Here is a 22,797-nt window from a genome sequence, read left to right on the forward strand (position 1 = left end):
GGGGGAGGAATATTTTAGAGCTAAACTTCATTCATTACAACAAATAAATCCTTTGTGGATTAAAATTTAAGAGGTGAAAAAATTAAAGACAGAGGAGAATAGAAGTATACTATTTTCTCTATAAAAGAAAATTCTTTTACTTTGAGATCAATGGAATAAAATTAAAATGAAAACATTAACATAATAGATATGCAAATATTTATAATGAAAATCATTTAAAATTAAAATATTTTTATGTTATTAGGAGAATCGTTAAGACAAAAAACTGGGTGCATCAGAGCAGCCAAGTTGCATGGTTCCAGGGAATATCATTCACATAATTATGTGACAAACAGTTACAAAAATGGTAATAATATTAATAAACACAAACATATTAGATTTTAATGCTTAAAATTATTAAAAATAACTAATTTTAAAAGAAATATGAAACTTTTTTCATAATAAATTAGATTTTTATGAAATCTAAATTTTGTAGAACAAATTTTTAAGAATTAAAATACTTTGTTTTCCCCAGAAAGAAATAGAGCCCTGCATGATCATTGCCTCTGAGAGTGAAAACTGGCAGGACATTATATAAGCCATTTATTGTGTCTTTCCTAGCCAAAGTTCTAGAAATCGAACTTTAAAAAGGTACATGTGAATATAATACAGAATTTGGATGAATATTTATTCACAAAGATATCTATTATGTGACCTGAATTGTGAACAATAGAAGAATCATTTTATGGTTCATCCATATCGTGAAATAATTTATAATCATTAATAAGTATTGATAGTATACATCCACTTTTGTTTTTTTTTTAATAAAAAAAAAAAAAGGATTTACATAGCTCTGTGTGAACAGGGCCTGTTCATGTGATGCCTATCCTGCTGTAGTTCATGGGGTCGCAAAGAGTTGGATACAACTTAGTGACTAAACCACAATGTGAACAGGGACATTTTCAATCTAGCTCACATACGTATCCCCTGAAGAGTGCCTGGCATATGGCACATGCTTAGAAAAATAGAAAAGTATTAGATATTAAGAAATGTATTATATTCTCAAGTTAGCAATGATTGTCTATTGCCGTAGGATTGTAAGTGATATTTGTACCTCCATATAAATAAGCACTTTCCAAAATTTTTCTAAAAAATCACTTTTTGTATTATTGGGGAAAGTTTATTTTTTAAAGATTCCAGCTACCAATACATTGTTGTTATACAACTATCCGCTAAGAAAGGATAAGTCTTCAAGGAATCTCTCTCAATGCATCTGAGAATTAAATGCAGCATCACCTGCATTGGAATCATCTGGCATATTTACCTAAATAGTACGTTTCTGAGCTTGGTTGGGGGGCGGAAGAGAATCTACATTTTCATCACATTTTTGTGCCCCTTTTTCTTGTTTACCCATATGGTTCTCAGTCACATTAAAGCAAGAGAATCACTGAATTAGGACGACAATTAAAATTCAGCAAAATCTAAACAGCGGGAATGGTGGCTTTTTAGAGGAGTTTCTTAAAAGCCTGTTGAAAATGGCTGGTAAATTGGTGTAACAAACTTTATGTGAGAGGCTATGACTATATTAAGGATAATGGAACCCTCAGTAATAATCATCAGGCACTATACAGCATTGAGTTTACAGAGAAAAATCAATTTAGTTAAAATATATGGCATGGGATTTGTTTTTGAAAACACACGAATGTGAAAATTAGTGCTTACAGTAAATGGTGACCTTTCCTAACATGAAAGGCAAAAGCATTGGTGATAGACACTATATAAAATATTTCTAAATTAGTAATCTTTAATTCTGACTAGCATTAGGCAATAGGTGTCTGGTATATGTGTAATTTACATGTTTTTTTTTTTTTAATTCTCTCTCCCAAATCAATTAAACTGTACTGATATTTTGCAACTCTGCATTTCAGATGATTTTAATATATATGCCCAAAAGCTTAAACCAGTCAGCAAATATTAACTACTTCCTATGTGTAGGCATTGTTCTAGGTGTTATTTATGGGATAGTAAGAAAGACAACACTTCTGCCTCAAGAAGGTTCTATCCTAATGAAAGTGAAAGTCACTCGGCTGTGTCTGACTCTTTGTGAGCCCATGGGCTATAGCCCTCCAGTCTCCTCTGTCCATGGAATTCTCCAGGCAAGAATACTGGAGTGGGTAGCCATTCCCTTCTCCAGGGGATCTTCCCGACACAGGGATCAAACCCAGGTCTCCCCCATTGCAGGTGGATTCTTTACCATCTGAGCCACCAGGGAAGCCCTATACTAATAGTTGAGCACAAATAGTAAAAACAAAAATATAAGTTTAAAAAGATAATGACTGCATGAAGAAAATAACATAGATGAACATGGTTGAGTGAGAGTCCTTAAAGGATGTACCTTCTTTAGCTGAGGTGGTCATCAGAACAGCGTTTGTGGAGAGGTGACATTTGGGTTACAGTTTGAGACAATCAAAAAAGAGTCTACAGCAAAAGCACCTCAAGAAGATTAAATAAGAAATAGGTTCTAATAAAGAACAAATTGATATAGTCAAAGTTTGGAAGCAAGACCAGTATGGAGAAGATGGTGACAAAGTGAAATAGACTGTCTGAGCAAAAATATGTGAGGCCATGGTAAGGCGAGTAGCTGAGATAGATACTGGAGGACTTTAAGCAAAGGAAAAATATGGTCATGTGACTGGATTTAAAAAGATCACTCTGACTACAGTAGATTGAATGTTTATTTCCCTCCCAAACTCAGATGTTGAACTCCTAACCTCTGATTTGATGGTTAGGAGCTGGGGCCTGTGGGGAGTTATTAGGTCACAGGGTGGAGCCCTCATGAATGAATTAGTGCCCTTATGAAAGGGAATCCAGAGACCTTCTCTGCTGTTTACCATGTGATGATACAATGAGAAGTTTCCAGTCTGAACCCTGGAAGAGGGCTCTTCCCCAGAACCCTGATCTTGGATTTACAGCCTCTAGAACTTGGAGAATACATTTCTGTTCTTTTTAAGCCACTCCATCTAGAGTTTGTTATACCAGCCCACTGACTTAGACATTCAGCTGTGAGTTGACAAAGTACTTACAGCCCAACTAGAAGTTAGAAGGTTGTTATGTCCTAGACAAATCACATGGCTGGGACCAGTCTTGAGGTACTAGATGGGGACAAGTGATTCGATTTTCCTAGGCAAAAATACTGGAGTGGGTTGCCATTTCCTTCTCCAAGATTTGTAGCTAGATTGACTAATACGAAGAATCAGAAAAGAAGGAATCAAGGATATATACTATGTACTGTGGACTGAGTTGTGTACCTCAGAATTCACCTGTTGAAGTGCTAGAGCCCTTCCAATGGTATTTGGACATGGGACTTGTGGATGGTAACTGAGTGTAGATGGATTGCAAGAATGAGCCTTCAAAATGAGATTAGTGTCTTTGTAAGAGATGAGAGTTCTCTCTCATCTGTAGCCCTGTGAAGACACAGCAAGAAGCTGGCCATCTGAGACTTGAGAATCTTGGACTCCAGCCTCCAGAGCTGTGAGCAAAGCAATTTCTGTTGTTCAGACAACCCAGCCTATAGATACTTCATTTATGGCAGCCTAAGCTGATTAATAACCTAATGTTTTGAGCTGGAGAAACTAGGTGGTACTTTCTACAAATAAGATAGGACTCGGAGAGAATTTAGTATGTGGAACAATCAAAGTTTGGTAAATAAAAGATGTCAATTGATCTCCAAGTAGTTGTTTTTGGGAAATATCAATAACCTCAGATATACAGATGACACCACACTTATGGCAGAAAGTGAAGAGGAACTAAAGAGCCTTTTGATGAAAGTGAAAGAGGAGAGTGAAAAAGTTGTTTTGAAGCTCACCATTCAGAAAATGAAGATCATGGCATCTGGTCCCATCACTTCATGGCAAACAGATGGGGAAACAGTGTCAGACTTAATTTTTTTGGCCTCCAAAATCACTGAAGATGGTGAATGCAGCCATGAAATTCAGACACTTCTTGGAAGGAAAGTTATGACCAACCTAGACAGCATATTCAAAAGCAGAGACATTACTTAGCCAACAAAGGTACATCTAGTCAAAGGTATGGTTTTTCCAGTGGTCATGTATGGATATGAGAGTTGGACTGTGAAGAAAGCTGAGCGCCAAAGAATTGATGCTTTTGCTGTGGTGTTGGAGAAGACTCTTGAGAGTCCACTGGACCTCAAGGAGATCCAACCAGTCCATTCTAAAGGAGATCAGTCCTGGTTGTTCATTGGAGGGTCTGATGTTGAATCTGAAACTCCAATACTTTGGACACCTGATGCGAAGAGCTGACTCATTGGAAAAGACCCTGATGCTGGGAAAGATTGAGGGCAGGAGGATAAGGGGATGGCAGAGGATGAGATGGTTGGATGGCATCACCAACTCAATGGACATGAGTTTGGGTGGGCTCTGGGAGTCTGTGTTGGACAGGGAGGCCTGGTGTGCTGCAGCTCATGGGGTTGCAAAGAGTCTGACATGACTGAACAACTGAACTGAACTGAAAGTTATTAAATAGGGATTTGGACTTTTTTTCATCTAGGACTTAGGAAGACTCTCTATGTGCTGTACTTAGTCACTTAGCTGTGTCCAACCCTTTGTGACCCCATGGACTGAAGACTGATAAATCCATTGCAGGTAGATTCTTTACCATCTGAGCCACCAGGGAAGCCCTATCCTAATGGTTGAGCACAGACAATAAACACAAAACATAAGTTTAAAAAGATAATGACTTCATGAATAAAATAACATAATTCTCTACAGAAACATAAATATTTAGTAGTTATCAGTATAACATATCTTAAATTTTGGACTAGACTAGAAAAGAATGTCAAGAATTATAATTTTGAGAAATGTCCTATGTCAAACAAGTCAGGTGGCAGTTGAAGAATAAATCAAAGGATAATGTTTTAAGATGGTTAATACTAAGACATGTTTGTATGCTGATGATAATGAACCACATAGTGGGAAGAATGTATGATGCAGGAGAAAAATAGGATATTCACAAAAGTGGAGATACTCAAGGTGATAAATTGCAGATATGAAGGCCACCAGATTGATGACTTTGGTGGATAAAATGAGAGGATGTTTTATATGATTACATGGATTTTCTCTAAGAATTAGGGGGTACGATTGTCATCTGAGAGTGGAACAGAAAGTAGTGTTAGTTGATGGCAAGTTTTCATGAGATAGTAGAGCTGGATGAATAGGAATACTTTAATAAGTGCAAATTCAACAATGGGAAATACTTGACTGAGGGTGGAATGCTTGAGATCATGATGGCAGAGTTAGTTACATTTTGGAGGATGACATTTCATGAATGATGATGTATGGAGAAGAAAGCAGTGGAAGCTGACAGGATCAAGAACTAGGAGATCAAGATGCTAGATGGATTCTCTCTATGAATGTTGATGTCTTCAATAATTAATACAGAGTTAAAGTGGAAAAACAGAAGCTATCAATTAATGGATTATAAATAAATAAATGAGAGTTTAATAGATGGCATCAAAAAGGAAAAAATGCCTGAGATCAAATATTTTTAGAGGAGCAGGGAGTTTGGAAAGGGTAAAGGAAATGAATGGTTTAGAATCAGCAAAGAATGACAACCGCCTCTAGGTAGTAATAAACATAAGCTGTGTCTCCCAAAATAAGCCACCCATGGACAGAATTCTCAAAGATCAGCTAAGTAGACTTTTGAGAAGAGAGGTGAAATTATAAAGTACACATCTTAGAAAATTAGAAAGTAAAAATGAAAATGGATACTAGTCTCTAGCTGTGAGAGGAACAGTTTTGAAAATTGTGATTTAAAAAATTAAAATGAGTAGTCCCTGCAGTTGTGAGATTTTGTCCAGGGATCTTCAAGAACTGGGATGATGATGTTGAATAAGATATTTTAAATGCGTCTTGTGATTACCTTCAACTGACCGGCGGTGGTGGTTTAGTCGCTAAGTCGTGTTTGACTCCTTGCATCCCCATGGACTTCAGCCCACCAGGCTCCTCTGTCCATGAGATTTCCCAGGCAAGAATACTGGAGTGAGTAGCCATTCCTTTCTCTAGGGAGTCTTCCCGACTCAGAGATTGAACTGGGTCTCCTGCATTGCCGGTGGATTCTTTACTGCTGAGCCACCAGGGAAGCCCTCAACTGACAATATATTGTCTAAATACTGGCTAGATAGTAAGCACTGTACATGAGTGACTAAATGTATACCTAAAACACACACTCTTCATCTTTCAAACACTCATGCATGCTTAAATAAGAAATATAGTAGAAGTTGTTATTTTCTCAAACAGTAGCATACTGTATCATACAATATTATCAATAAAAATCAGATTGACCCAATTCTTACATCTTTGGTTAGGCTTATAGCATGTCTTGATAAATGTTCTAGGAATTATCCTGGCAAAGCAGAAGACAAGTTCCTTTAACAGTGGCTGTGATGTTGAAAGAAGAAAGAAATGAGATTGTTTCTGTGACTACCCTAGCTGGTAAAGGGGATATTAACTGAGGTGACAAAAGCAATAACTCTGAGTTACATACAAATGAATATACCAGTCTTTTAATCTTAAATTGCTATATAACATTTTTAGACCTCAGTTTTCTTATCTGGAAAATTAGGATTTTTGGTATCTACTTTGCAGCATTTTTGTAAGCATTAAAAACAGTAAGAGATAGTATCTTAATCACATTTCTACAGTGTTGCAAGTCCTAATAAATAATGCCTGTTGATGGCTTTCTGTTGTTTTCTGATACAGGCAGGAGTTACGTCAGTGAACATTTGAATGCCAAAGCTAAAATCTCTATTTTTATCATGAGTGATCAGTCTGTTTATTTCACTCTTCTAACCTATCTTAATGATATTAGCAGGTTGTATTCTACTTCTAAAATAAATCCTGCTGACTCTTAAAACTCTATTTTATCTACTGTTATTCTTTAGTATTTCAGCAGAGAAAGAAAACATTTTGTATTTTGCTGATTCATTTCTACTCTTCAAGATCATAGAGACATTGTTAATATTTTTTATTCCTCTCAATGAACCATGAATTTTCAACTCACAGAGGAGAAGAAAAGAAACATAAATGGGACAGGAGAGCAGTGGGATAGAGAGGCTCACTTGGACTAACACAAAGATAAAGAGAAATTGGTTCTGTCATCTCAAGTAGAGAGACTTGGGAGACTTTAGGGACAGAAATTTCAAGATAAGGCACAAAGAAAAATACCAGGGGCATAATATAATAACCTTAAAGTATTTTTTTCCCTGCGAGTTTTGAGGGACAGTGGCATTTTAAATGGATTTTAAGTAGACAAAGTTAAGGAAAGTATGAAGGAATCTTTACTGTGTATTGCTGATGTTGGCAGATAACAGGATTAAGTTTTAAAAAATCAAATCAATATACTATTATCAATACATTATGAGTTTTGAAGAATTAATTTATCTAAAAAAGTGTTTTAATGAATATAATTTGTATTTCAGTGAATAGGCAGAAAAGCATTAATCATGTTGAAAAGTGATCAGTATAACTTCACCTTTCTTTAACATGAGAAAGCTGTTGATTATTAATCCTCTGGAGTAGAGGGACCACAGTTTTATATTCCACTTGGTAGCCAAAGGAGAAAGAAAAATTTGGCTAATATAGTGTGCTCTGCTTAATCTACTGCTGCATAACAAAATGCCCCAAATGCCCTGGCATAAAAAGTAAACATTTTATTATCCTCATGGATTCTGTGAGTTAAAATTGACACAGAGCACAGGAAACAATTATTTCTATGATGTCTGGAACCTCCGCTGGGAAAACTCAAAGGCTGAAAGTGAGTTGATAGCTGAGGACTGCAATCATTTGAAAGCACACTCACAGTTCTGGAGGTTGATTGCTAGCCTTGGTTTGGCTGCCCCGCTGAAACAGCGCCATCTGGCCTCTCCAGGAAGCCTCTCTTCTTCTTCACAGCTTGGTATCTGGCTTCTAGGATAAGCATCCCCAGAGCTCCAGGCTGAAGCAGCTTTTATGATCTTGCCTCAGAAAGCACAAAGTAGTCTCGTGTGCTGGGTGCTCAGTTGGGTCCGACTCTTTGAAACCCCGTGGACTTTTCTTTCCATGGAATTTTCCAGGCAAGAATACTGAAGTGGGTTACCATTTCCTATTCCAAGGGTTATTCTCAACCCAGTGTTCAAACCCATTTCTCTTGCATTTCCTGCTTTGGCAGATGGATTCTTTACCACTGAGCCACTCAGGATAGGCCAAATTCAAAAGGAGGAAGCATGAGCCCCATCTTGAGTAGAAGGAATGCTGACATCCCATTGTAAGAAGTGCACATGGCTGCTTTAAAATATATGATCTGCTTAATACAGACACAAGTACTATCAATTTTATTAAGCATCTGTTTCTGGGATCTATTCCTGACTTCTCTACCTCCTTGATATTTATTATATTTAGTTCTTTATTACAGCTCTAATAACTTGTTTACTGCAGGTTAAGGCTAACTCTTAAAATGAGTTACAAGCATAAGATATTTTGGACGATCTTCTAAGTGGGGAACAGATGATGTTCCTGGTTTTAGAGACAAACTATTTACTTGGTATTATCACAAATGTGTCATCTTTGGATAAATTTTACTATGGTAAATATGTTTTGCAAACGAGTGCTGTCTAGTATAAATGCTTCAGAAAGAAAGCTTTGTGAGAATATTTTAGGGGACATTGAATACTGGATTAAATTTTGAAAGCCAGAAGAATTTTATTACTGTCTAAGATGACCAAGATTTTTTTCTGGAGCCATAATAGAAAAATATTGGGAAAATGGCTTACATGCAGGATGGCTTACATTTTCCCCTGAGATCCTATTAATTTACATCTGGTGATTTGAAGACAGAATGGTGCTTTAAATGATATCACTGTAGTCTAAACTTTATACTGTAGGGGTTGAAAAACAATCAGAGTGAATACTTTTATTCCTTTGTAGGATAGTATGATAAAAAAAAGTTAAGAGAAATCTCTTAGTAAAAACTCATTATTTAGAAATGATACAACTATGGTCCAGAGGTATTAAATAACTTATACCAGTTACATTTGAATAATCTGAGTCAGGCTCTGACCTTGGTCTATACAGAAGGAACCATTGCATTATCCTTCAAGGAGATCTTATTAACTGTACACAACAGATACAATGCATTTGGCCATGAGTATGAGCATTAAACTAAGTTTATCCAATTAAAATTTGATGAAAAGCAAAGAAGACGTGGTTCAGACAGTAAACAATCTGCCTGCAATGCAGGAGACATGGGTGCGATCCCTGAGTCGGGAAGATCCTCTGGAGAAAGGAATGACAACTCACTCCAGTCTTCTTGCCTGGACAGTTCTGTGGACAGAGGAGCCTGGTGTGCTGTAGTCCATGGTGTCACAGAGAGTCAGATACGACTGAGCAACTAAGAATACATATTAAAGCCTCCCAGGTGTCTTTATTGTGGCTTATTTGGGCAATCTGGGAGGTGAAGAATTAAAAGTATGTAACTTCTGTGGAAGGTTTCCAAAAACTATGGAAAATCTAAAAAAAGATCTAAAACATCAGAAAGAAACAGAAACTTTGTTAAAGAGACAAGAGGATTCTGTTCTGGGTAAGAACAAAATGCACTTATTGGGAAGTTTCAAAAGGGACTGACATCCTGTCGGAAATATGATATGGAGAAAGGCTTTATAAAGACAAAGTTAGAAATGTCTGAAAAAGAGAACTGAGTCATAAGCAAACCCTGGGGAGGGATATATATATATGTATGTGAAAGGAGAAAATGTCATGCCTGGGCATTGATTATGAAAGAAGGAAAAAGAACAAAGACTAAAACATCATAATTTTGTTCAACCAATCATATTTATGACTAAATGTGTGGGAGGGTGTCATGACACAAGCAAATCAGAATATTATACTTGGTTAATTATAATAACTGAGCCTGAAATTTTGAAACAGATAAGCTTGACAAAGTATATTCAGGGCTCTTAAGACGTTTAATTCAATGTGAAATAATTTGGATTTCACATTTGATATCTTTAAATATACCACTTTATTTGCTCAAAGCACATGTTGGAACTATCAATGATCTTGAATTTAAGATATTCATTTACTTTGTATTTTAAATGAATCTTTCCTAAAAGTAGTAATATCTAATTGACTAAATTGATTGTGATGACTATTTTGTCATTATTTTGATATCACAGTGACGCCTTCTGGTCATGGAATGCTACTCAGTCAAATAAGATTCTAATCACTATACCATCCCTGAATATTGATGGAAAGTGGCCCAAGATTTAGTTATTTTCTAAGGACTTATTTGTGATACCAATCAAAGTACATATTCCCTGTATGCCTAAAATTCCTGGAACTATTTACAGAAGTCTAGCTCAGATTTTACATAATCCAGTATATAACTATGTTTTATGTGTGTAAATATATATGTCTGCCTTTGCAGCTGTAATATGATTTTGTCATTTATAGTGCCTCTCTAGGGTTTCCTGGGTGGCTCAGTGATAAAGAATCCACTTGCTGACTCAAGAGTCATGAGTTTGATCCCTGGGTCCAAACAATCCCCTGAAGTGGCAACCCACTCCAGTATTCTTGCCTGGTAAATCCCTTGGACCGAGGAGCCTAGCGGGCTACAGTCCATGGGATTGCAAGGAGTCAAATACGACTGAGAGACTATGCACACATCGCATTTATAGGATTAAAAAAAAAATATCATTGCACTTGACTCAGCAGTCTTGTATATTCTACAAGCGTCCATGAAACTCTGGCAGACTAACTTGTTAGCTTGAAATAGATGAAAGTGTCAGGCTTTTCACAGTTCTTGACACAACTTTTATAATTTCATTTCTTGCTGCTCCCTGTCTGCATGATACTTAAGGTGCGTTACTCACACTTCCCAAATATAACTTGCAATTCTATATCTTTATTTTTAGATTTCCTTTTCATCAATTTTCACTCAGGAAACATTTATCCATATTCTTCTTGAAATATTTTTTTTTTGTATCGAACCACTCATCAGACATAACTTTTGACTGTTTATATTGTTAATGTAGTATCTGCTACTTTATTTTGCATTAAGGTCAGCTTTGTATGATATTATTCAATGTGATATTCATTGTGGATAATTCTTTTATTCCACGTGCCCAGCACAGAGTTTTCAATAAAACATCTCAATGAATCAACACAATGAATATTTCAGAAGTTCATCTAGATTTTTTTTTCCAAAATATACTCTAAGTAACTGTAATTATTTAAAAGGAAAATAGGACCAAAACCAGGGTAAGATTCCACAGCTTTTATTTCCTTCTTATCATAGGAAATGTTTTGTAATAGGCCAACACTGAAAGAGAAATAAATGCCGGCAATCAAACCACAATCCCAAAACAACAGGTGGTTTGAATAAGCAGCCATCCTACTTGCTCTGATAATAGATTGAAGAGTTGCCTCTGGGAAAAATGACAAGTCAAAACAAGAACTAAGACAGTCACCCAGGGATATATGTGGGAGACAGTGACATCAATAGAACCAACTCTTTTCAAACCGATGACAAGTCCTGAGTGCTGTATCATTCCTTGCATTACTAATGATACTGCTGATATTGAGTGTTTGTTTAGATCTTTGAGTGTATTATGTGTTTTCCTATAGTAGACTTGTTAATGCACTCGGAGAACACTGAGAAGTTCTTGGCCTAGAGATGCTGTTTAAATTGCCCAGGCATTATCAAATGAATCAACTCAATCAAGTTTAATCCATTATTAAACCAAAAATAATATATAAGTAGCCTTCAAAAGAAAAACAATGTACATCAAAGACAGAAAATTTTAAAGTTTTATTATATTCCTTAAATTGTATTAGCTGCATTTGTTCTACAAACATTTGTCGAGCTTCAGCTATGTTTCAGAGAGTTTGGTGTATTTGTTTCATATTATTGCTATAACAAATTACCACAAAATTAGAGACATAAAATATTGGGTTAGACAAAACATTTAAGTTCTGTAAAACGGTACAGAAAAATGAACTTTTTGGCCAGCCCAGTAACACCCATTTATTTTGTCATTGTTCTTTAGGTCACAAATCCATTTGAGATCATTTGGGTCCTCTGCCTAGGGACTCACAGGCTGAAATCCAGAATCATCCACACTGAGGTCTTATCTATTGATTGTGGGGAAAAATCCATTTCCATGTTCCTTCAGGCTGTTGGCAGATTGAACAGAATCCTTTTAATTCTTTGAATCTCTGTGGCTCTCCCTCTTACTACAAACCACAGAAAACCATCTACTTTTAAAATGCTCATGGGATTGGAAGTTCAATAGTTACTGGTGGTGTGAAGTTTGGGAGGGTAGTCAAGAAATGATGCCCAGGTTCCTGGCTCAAGCCACTGGTTGGGATGATGTGCTGGTTTCTGTAACAAGGAAATGGGGAGGGAAAATGAGAACAGGGAAGTGAAGGATGGGAAGCTCAGTTTTGAACGTGAAAAGTTTGAAACCGTTTTAAGCCAGCGAAATATAGATGTTTGTAACACAATTGGGTGTACTACTGTAGAATTCAGATGAAAGATTTGGGTTGGAGCTACTCAGTTGACAAACCTGATTGCATACGGTTAATTGAAGTCATAATACTGAAAGGTAATTCCTGGGGAGGCAATGCAGCATGAAAGGAAAAAAAGACATAATACCCAGGTCCACTAACAGAAATGGCTCAAAGAAGAGCCTACATAAAAGATACATAAAAATAAAGAAGAACTAGGGCCATTGCTGTTATGAATGACAAGGAAATGAAAATTTCAAAAAATTTCAAATTTGAAGAAAGTAGGCAACATTTTTGAACACTACAGGCAAGTCATGTTAAAAAAAAACAAACTGACATATGGATCAGGCTTAGTGACAAGGGATTCATTGGTGACTATATGATAAAGTTTGGTGCGGTGTGTGTGTAATCCAAAATAAGATGGGTTTAGTTATAAATGAAACCTGAGGAAATTCTCTTTCAGTAATATTTATAATTGCTATTCTCTGGGAGAACCAGTTTTAAGTTAGGCTAAAAGTTGTAAGAATGTTCAGAGAAGAGCCTGACAAAGAAGGGGAACTTGGCTTATGGTGAACCATGGGTACTGGAGAGCACAATGGAATGGTTTTTAGAAGAGAAGAGGAGAGAGACATTGTATTGTTGGATCAGAAAAATAAATATGTATTTTACTTTTTTTTAATTAAAAAATTAAATTCTAGCTGATTTACACTATTAGCTTCATATTATAAATATGAAGTGACTACGACAGTGATTTTATAGATTACACTCCATTTAAAGTTCTAAAATATTGGTTATATTCTCTGTGCTGTATAATATATGCTTATATATTTGTACACATAATTGTGTATTTTTCATATATTTTACATATAGTAGTTTGTATTTTTTAACCGCCTACCCCTATTTTGCTTCTTCCCAACCCCTCTCCACTGGTAACCACAAATATGTTCTCTATATCTTATCAATAAATCTGGTTTTGTTTTATTATATTGATTGATTGATTTTTATATTCCACGTATTAACATACAGTATTGTCTTTTTGTGTCTGAGCTATTTCACTAAGCATAATACCTTCCAGGTCCATCCATGTTGTTGCAAATGGCAAAATTTTGTTCCTTTTGTGCTGAGTAATATCGCACCAGTACTCAATGTATGAAAACAACCTTAGTGTCTTCATTTATCTGCTGTTGGACACTTAGGTTACTTCTATATATCAATTGTAACTAATGATGCTATGAACATCCAAGTGCATATATCTGTAATAAATATGTGTTTAAATGAGAATGTGGAAGATGTGGGTTTGAATCCGGGGAGTTCCAACCGTATAATGGTATACAATGTATTACATTGAATTGACATCAAAATAACAAGACATAGAAAAATAAAATGCAGCAATAATGAAGGTAGAAGAAATATTATGATAATCTTCTTCTAGAAAGAAAGTGATCAGGCTTCTCAGGATTCAGCAATGAGTTGGACGGAGTTTATGTTTCCAGTGGATGGAGAGTGCTTATGCCTCTAGATGGGAAGGGAGCTGCAGGGAGTCTAGCTTAACTAGAGAGCTCCAGAAAGAGACTTATGTCTTTAAAGAACTGGCACATAGGTCTCAGAAATAGATTGCATAGGAAATCCTGTACAGCAGAGGAATGACTATTAATACATTTGAAGCCAGTAGTGGAGGGAAAGGGTAAGAAGTTGGAAGAAATGTTCAGGTAAGTAAGGTCAAGACAGTCAGGACCACATACTACTAAGTACTTAAATTTAATATGCCTTATGTAAGAGGCAAAAAAATCATCCTTGACTCACAAAATAAATACAACATTTGGTTGGTAGGAGTGTACTGAATAAAATGAAATATTCTCAAGATAAATAAAGAAAATTTAAAATATCCATCTCAAATTGTTCCTAAAGGCAGTGATAGAATCAAAATGAATATATATGTATAGACTTGATGCATGCAAAGCATTAATTATCAATTGAAAGATCAAGGATTACCCTTTCTAAAACCTCAAAATTTTAAGATAAGGTCCAACTCTCCCCCATTGGGTTATCTCACTTTATTGCTATATAGCAGTTTCAGATAGATATCCTGGGGTTTATGGAATGGTAAAATTGAGAAAAATATAAGAAAAGAATATAGAATCACTTTTCAGGGTACTTTCGAGAAAAAATGCAGTATCTTATGCCAAGGAGGACTGTATTTTAGAGCCAGCTGAGCATCCATCTCAGGATCCATAATGTTCAGATCTTTAGGATTTTTTTCTTTAAATCAACTACTTTTAGTTACTGATATTTTCCATGCCTATATCAAAAATGTTTTTACTGAGTTATATAGCATCCAACAAGAGTCATCAAAAATGATAGACAAGTATGGTGCTAAAAAAGTAATATTAAAATCTTCTAAAAGTATTTTACAGAAAAGATGGCAGTCAGTCAATATCCCAGAATGTCTGACTTCATCTGTTGGCTGGAGAGTGGAGAAAGTCTTTGTGAGAAGGAACAAAGGGAATGAGCAAGATTTTAGTGGGGAGTAAGAAAGGCAATAATTTTATTTATAGATTAAAAAAAAATTATTGGAATATAGTTGATTTACAATGTCATGTTAGTATATTTTTTATACTTTAGATAATTGTATTCAGTAATTAGATATATATGCCTGAAATTCATGGACTGTATCAAGTCTGGAGAAAGAGCTTTGCAAATTGTTAATTTAGAATTGGGATATGAGATCTCCTAATTTGAGCATCAGGGTTAAAAAAACGTAAGAAAAGTTTAGAAGAGAATAGAAATCTGGAAATACCCAGTACTTTGGGGCCAAGCACAGCAGCAGATTTAATGAGACAAAGAGACAAAGGATGCTGAGTATAATTTGATCCAAAGGGAATGTATCAGTGGAAAGGGAGACAAAAAAGATTCAGGAGAGACAAATGACTGATAAAGAAAAGTGCAAGCAGGTCCAGGAGTGAGTAGGATTAAGAATGTGGTGGACAGGTTGACCTTGAACAGACCTTACCCTGGGAGACTGGAGGAAAAACAGTCCTAAAATATCCACAAGTAGCAACATGTAGGTAGTGGAGTTAGGAGTTGAGGGCTTTCATGTCCATCATGGCTTCAGATTTCTTAAATAATTAGTAAAGGCAATCATCTCTGGGAAAGACAGGGAGAAAGTCTATGGAGCAAAGTAGCTGCTGCCGCCAAGTCACTTCAGTCACGTCCGACTCTGTGCGACCCTATAGACGGCAGCCCACCAGACTCCCCCGTCCCTGGGATTCTCCAGGCAAGAACACTGGAGTGGGTTGCCATTTCCTTCTCCAATGCATGAAAGTGAAAAGTGAAAGGGAAGTCACTTAGTTGTGTCCGACTCTTCGCGACCCCATGGACTGCAGCTTACCAGGCTCCTCCATCCATGGGATTTTCCAGGCAAGAGTACTCGAGTGGAGCAGATCTAAATTATCTAGGGAAGATGGAAAGCTGACCAACTTCGAGGAAAATTACTGCAGATTGATGCTGAGGGTCCAGTGAGAATAGAAGCCATGCATTTATATTTATGGATTCATATTGTTTTTCAGTGGTCTTCACCTATCGGATGCAGGAACTCCCATGTGGCTCTTTGGAGTAGGGGAACAAAAAATGATAGACTTAAAGGTACTGATGGAGTTCAGTTGATCTATCCTGTGACTCAGACTCAGAAATAGAATGAGGTTCAAACGTCTGACAAATCAGGAAAGTTGGAGGGATGCTGAGATTGGAATTCAGAATTTTCGAAGCTATGCACAGGTATAGAAGGAATGGATGCATACTATGTATTGTCTGGAAGAGGGATATAATTCAGACATAGATTTTTAAGATGACATTTGTTGCAGTCAAGAATAAACTGTAGAAATCAAGAGAGTCAGCTGGATGTGAAAAGCGAGGGAAAGGGAAAAGTTAATTATTCAACAAATATTTACTGAAGAACTTCTATGAGTTCAGGTATCATAGCAGCTGCTGGAGATACAAAACTAGCCAAGACACAATGTGCTAAGTTGCTTCAGTCATGTCTGACTCTCTGTAACCCTATGTCCATGGGATTCTCCAGGCAAGAATACTAGTGGGTTGCCATTCCCTTCTCCAGGGGATCTTTTCGACCCAAGGATCAAAACCATGTCTCTTACTCTCAATTAGATTGGTCTCCTGGAATGACTTATGTTTCCAGTGTAGGAAACAATGTGGATGAGAGAGTTACAGTATTAAATGACAGTGTCAAAACTTATAATTAATACTCGTTTAGCTTTAGTAGCTGATATGAAAATCCAAGTAGCAATATAAGCCAGAGAAGCCATATAGATAAATTTGAATTATGAAGAGATGTCAGTGTTGAATAGGAAAGACTTGGTAGAGTATACAGTGTAGCCCTGGAGAGCACATGGGCAGCATGTGAGGAAGAGGGGAGGTTCCTGAACTCCAAGATTGTAGGGCAGGTAGAGGAAGAAAAGAGCCATTGAAAGAGTTGTGATGAGATCAGGCAATTTGCTTTTGAGAAAAATGAATAAGAGAGTTCCAGAAGAAGAATGGTTCATATAGTCCAATAAGTCAGAGATCCCGAGGAGAAAGACCAAATTGCTTGAATAGATTTGGCAAATAGGAAAGCATCGATCATCTTAGCAGGTGCAATTTCAGCAGATTGGGGTGACATACATTCCTCTGGGTGGAGGAATACATGAAAGACTTAGAAAATTATGTATTATCAATGATGGCCAGCAATTTTGAAGGTTGTCTCATAATTGCAAAATATAGTCTGTATCTTTGGTCTTTTAAGTAAAAAGGTAGGTATGTTTACTAGAGAAATTTACAATAAGAAATATAAGGTATACGTAAAATGTCCAAAAATTAACCTAAACAGAGAAGAAAATAGAATGCTGTAACAATAGATGTTGGGGGTGGGGTGGTTAGGGATGTATTATTTGTAGGAATAATAATGATTTTAAAATTTAGTTTTATCACTATTTAATGAAAAATCCCTCAGTAGTTAAAGCTAAAATCGAATTTTTTACACACCTCAAATGGAAGCTGTGTCCCATAAAGAGTAAAATTATATGCTTTTGAAAATAAAGTAATAGATTATTTTGACATGGACAAGTAATTCCACATATTATTGCCTTCAAATTTAATGGTGATACCAAATGTAAACATCTTTTACATTTAACGAATGACTCTTGATTAAAAAAAAAAAAAAAGACCACCTTTCAGAGCTTTGGGAAGTGAACATATGTTTAAGAGTTCCATTGAATTTTCAACATAATTAGTTGTCTAACTATGTATCCAAATAAAGCTAATGAATTTCCATGTACAATTAACTATGATTTATCTAAGGGTATTACGGTTTGAATTATTTTCTATCAACTTTTTCATAATTATCTTTTAATATGAATTTGCTCATTATTTATGGACAAATTTCATTTTGAGTAAATTAAAATCTATTTCCACAATGCAGCATATATTGAGCAGCAGTTAAGAGAGGTGGTTGCAGAAAATGCAGCTTTAATTATTTTTCCCCCAAAGGAGACTTTGAGAAGTTAGGCAAATAATTTACTTCAGTTCTCTTTTATAAATAAATTAATAAATGAGGCCTTTAAAATATTTTAAGATTTCTTAAAAGTTCATACATCTTATTTTCAACAGCTTCATTTTTGATTGATCTTGGTTTGATTTATTTTACTATTTAAAGAGAAGAGAGTGTTTATTGTATATTTTCTGTGAGTTTGTGTTAAGAGGCATGTGGAAGCTAGAATATAGAAAATTTATGACTTTAGGATTACTCCTCAAATAGAATGTGCTTATAAAGTATACAACAATAAATCCAACTTGGCTTAAAATATTAGCCAGCCTATATATGATTTTTAAATTGGTTAAGAATCAGATACATGAAATGCTAAGCAAAAACCATCAGAAGTAATATATGAGATAGCTAAATAATGCCCAAACAATTTAAAACTCTTAAAATATTTTGGAAGTTCTTATCAAATTATATGGTAATATATATCCATATTACCTATATTTTAAAACATATTAGATGCTTATTAGAAAAAAATAGCAGTGTGATTTTGGCGGGAATAGAACTAGACTCAGTATAATTGATAAAATGAGCCTTAGGAAAAATACAGTTAGATTTTTTTTTTAATTTTGCTTTGTTTTAAGAATTGCTCATTCAAAATGTCCTTAGAGATTCTCTTTTAAAATTGGTATTCAGCATCTAGAATTAATCCATAGTAAAACTCCATCTAATTTAATTCCTTTTTACAGCTGAGTAATATTCCATTTTATATATGTACAACATATATAACTACATATATTTATATGTAAAAAGCATATAATTACATCCGCAGTAAAGCCAATTCTTCTTTATTTGTTCATCTGTCATTGGACATTTAGGTTGTTTCCCTGTCCTGGCTATTGTAAACAGTGCTGCAATGAACACTGGGGTACATGTGTCATTTTGAATTATAGTTTTCTCAACATATATGCCCAGTAGTGGGATTACTGGGTCATATGGGCCATACAGAGTGAAGTAAGTTAGAGAAAAACAAATATACTAATCCATATATGTGGAATCTAAAAAAATGGTACAGATGAATCTATTTCCATGGCAGGAATAGAGACACAGATGTAGAGAATGCACATGTAGACACAGGGTAGGAGGGGGTGGGATGAATTGGGAATGTGTATTCACATGTACACACTACCACATGTAAAACAGGTGAAAGTGAAAAAAGCCACTCAGTTATGTTCAACTCTTTGGGACCCCATGGACTATACAGTCCATGAAATTCTCCAGGCCAGAACACTGGAGTAGGTAGCCTTTCCATTCTCCGGAGGATATTCCCAACCCAGAGATTGAACCCTGGTCTCCTGCATTGCAGGTGGATTCTTTACCAGTTGAGCCACCAAGGAAGTCCAAGGATACTGGAGTGGGTGGCCTTCTCCAGTGGATCTTTCTGACCCAGGAATTGAGTTTGAGTCTCCTGCATTGCAGGTAGATTCTTTACCAACTGAGCTATCAGAGAAGCCTGACCTAGATGAGTAGATTATGGGGCAGGAGTTCCAAGAGGAAGGAGATATGTGTGTGTGTGTATATAAATACACCTGATTCATTTCATTGTACAGCAGAAACTAACAACTGTGTAAAGTAACTTACTCCAATTAAACACACACACACACATTCTCCCTCCCCCCTCATCCCCTCCTCTCCCCGATCTGTGCTATAGAACTTTGAAAGACTGTTGCTTAATATGAAAGAGAGACATTTGTGAGTGATGAAGCCAGTATAATTGCATCCCCAGTAAAGCCAATTCTATTGGATACTGAAGAAGTGCCCAGTGGGAGGATTATCACCTGTAAGAATGGAGAGATGCAAGGTCAAGTCATGTGTTGTGTAACACAATCTACATATTCTAAGAGAGTTCTGTTTATTTTTTCTTTTTATCTATTTTTAATTTTTTAATTGAAGGATAATTGCTTTACAGAATTTTGTTATTTTTCTGTCAAACATCAACATGAATCAGCCATAGGTATACATACATCCCTCATGCAATGTGCTGGCTCTGCACTGTCTTTACAACCAGTTTTATGGAAGCTCAACTTTTTAAACCAATAGATCTTGCCAAGATTCTTACCAATCAAAATGTGATGTTCAATGCTTTGTAGTTAAAGTGAGAAAGCCAGGCATATCTCAAAAGACGAAACAAAAATAATAGTAGTAGTTGTCATTTTATAGAAGCATGTGCAGTCCCAGCCACTGAGGATGCCACTGGACTGAGAAAGCGGCGTCCTCGGCCAGTGCACCTTGGATCTCTTCCTGTTCCCAGCTCCCAGATATAGCTCTCCCATGTTATTGAGTTTTGTGGGTCATTCAACCCACTTTCCTCTTTTAGAGAAATTCACAATCAAATATAGAACACGGAAAACCCATATTATCTACTATCTGCACTTTATGTTGAAATATAAGTGTAAATATTAATGTATGTTAAATAGAAATACATGACATTGTACCTAGTGTTTTTATTAGAATAAAACATTAAATCTACAGTTTTAGATTTTCTGCTTAGACATTAACCATGCAGTGAACTGATTAGCTAAAAATAGAAGTGAAATAGAATAATTATTTAAAAAGTTCAAAAAACAGTTGTCAGGCATAATGTCAGTTTATAGTATTTCATGAATACTGATACTGAAACTCAATAGTAATCACATAAGCAGTGGAATTTTGACTTGACTATTATACTTTGAAGATAACCTTCCTCCACGTGTATTGAATAAAAGAAAAGCAATTATTTAGCATGTTTTTATGACCATACTGTTAAAACAATGCAAAATCATAAGTATACTTTAATGTTATTATACATTAATCAAAGTCTAATACATTAGAAGCCAGGGCCCCAAAGATCTATATCTCAATCCTATAACAAAACACCAAAACAAATATAGTTTGTTATTATAACATTAATCATAGTCTAATCAAATCAAAAGCAGATCTATATGTCAAACCTTAAAGAAAGGGAAAGCAGAACTAAACAGAATTAATAAATCAATCAGAGAATTGCTAGTGTAAAACATTTTTTCCCCCTAGTGTATGTTAACAATGAATCTTAAAAGATTGGGAACTTTGAAGAAGAGAAATTGGAAGGGGGCTTGTATCTCCCACCCCAGCAACACAAGCAGAGAAAAAGTATTTAGTTTACCATTTTATTTAAGCATACCTATGTAAGGACAAACTTCTGAATGGAAACAACAGACGTATTGACATTTCCTCCATAAGGAGGTAAAGAGAAGAACTGGTAAAATTGACCACCCAAATCTAAAAGCAAGGACCACATGTGGGTTATACAATGTATCACAGCTGTGTGACATCATAAAGCCTTGTTTTTAAGAGATTGAAGTCCCAGAAGAGGCTCTGTATCTTTAGAAACTATCTGTAACAATCAGCAGGCTTGCTTTCTTCTTTTCCTCAATTTTAGTTTTTTTCATCCTTAATATGGACTATTAATAAATTATTGTGGGAAAATAAAATGAGATAAGGAAGGTAAAGCTTTTAGCCATTTCCTGGCACTGAGGAAGTCCTTCATGAAGGTTATTTATCTTTATTATGAAAAATATTGACTCTTGGGCAGCTATTCTTTTTACTCTCAGTTTATAAATAACATTAATAATTAGTGTTATTATGTGCACATGTACTAATATATTCCCTATTAACATTTATCTCACTGGCTCAAGTAGGTGTCAATAGGATGCTTTTTCTGGCTCTTTCTACCTCAAACAATAAACCAAAACTGTACCTTCAGCAACTGGCAGGATCCAAATCAATTTCTGTCTTTCTGCTTCTGAGTGCCAACCACCAGGTCCTGATAGATTTCCATGGGTTTACCAGTGCATTACAAATCAGTTACCTGACTTGTTTGGTGAAATGAGATGAGAAATCTGGTCTAGGCCTACCCAGGATGTCTGTGTAGGTTTCTAGCTTTCTGTGGAAAGTTGGTCTATTTCCTCCATGTCATGTTCATTAGGGTGATACTTGTAGAATAGCAGTATATGATCTCAATACTTCAACCAAGAAATAACCACCAAAATAATCTTTATGCCATAAAGGATGGGACTCAGTTGGACTAGTCTTTTTTATATGGCAGTCAAGATTTCTATCAAAAGAAATATGTAGAATAAATAATGATATATTAATATGTTTAAGAAGTCCTGATTACCAAAGAAACTTTGTTGTAAAATCACTTTTGAACAAAAGCCCACATACATAAATGTGCATTAAATCCATACTAATAACAACCAAACTAGCTAAAAGTCCTTAGGAGGAGTAGAATAAAAATACCTTAATAAGTAAGAATCTGTGGAGTTATATTTGAAGTTTGGAAAGGATTTTAAATGTTATTTAATATTATTAGTATCATATGTGTTATTTAATATCATATGTGTTCAGCCTTGCTCATTGCATTAACTCATGTTTTAAACTTAGAGTAAACCTAGAAAAAGGAGTTTTACTCCAATCTAATAGGTAAGGAAACTGGTGCAGAGCCAAACCTACCTCCAGAGATTACATCCTTTTTCAAACCACATGCCACAGTACTATGATTAAAATGCCAGTATAATCCTCTAACGGCATCTTACCCTTAGTTAACATGAAGATGATTTCATCATTAATCCTTTATTTTCTATAATCTTATGTGAAACAAAGCACATCTTCTAAAATTTGAAATGTCTTGCAAATATAATACAAATACTA

At 35.5% G+C, this 22,797-nt stretch overlaps 1 protein-coding gene across 4 annotated transcripts in view; it reads left to right on the forward strand.

Moving 5' to 3' along the window:
* Window positions 1-22,797, forward strand: part of GPC5 (glypican 5) — a 1,588,740-nt gene that overhangs the window by 1,103,470 nt on the left and 462,473 nt on the right. For 3 of the 4 annotated variants that reach the window (XM_019971624.2, XM_070799877.1, XM_070799878.1), the window contains one exon: window positions 1-13,522. This exon is cut by the window's left edge and continues 67,857 nt beyond it. The exons of the other annotated variant lie outside the window; for it this stretch is intronic. The gene's annotated coding sequence lies outside the window, so the exon portion shown is untranslated. Of the gene's footprint in view, window positions 13,523-22,797 lie in introns of those variants that run through there. 4 annotated transcript variants of the gene reach the window in all.

This window comes from Bos indicus, chromosome 12 (genome assembly GCF_029378745.1).
Source record: "Bos indicus isolate NIAB-ARS_2022 breed Sahiwal x Tharparkar chromosome 12, NIAB-ARS_B.indTharparkar_mat_pri_1.0, whole genome shotgun sequence".
Lineage (NCBI taxonomy): Eukaryota > Metazoa > Chordata > Mammalia > Artiodactyla > Bovidae > Bos > Bos indicus.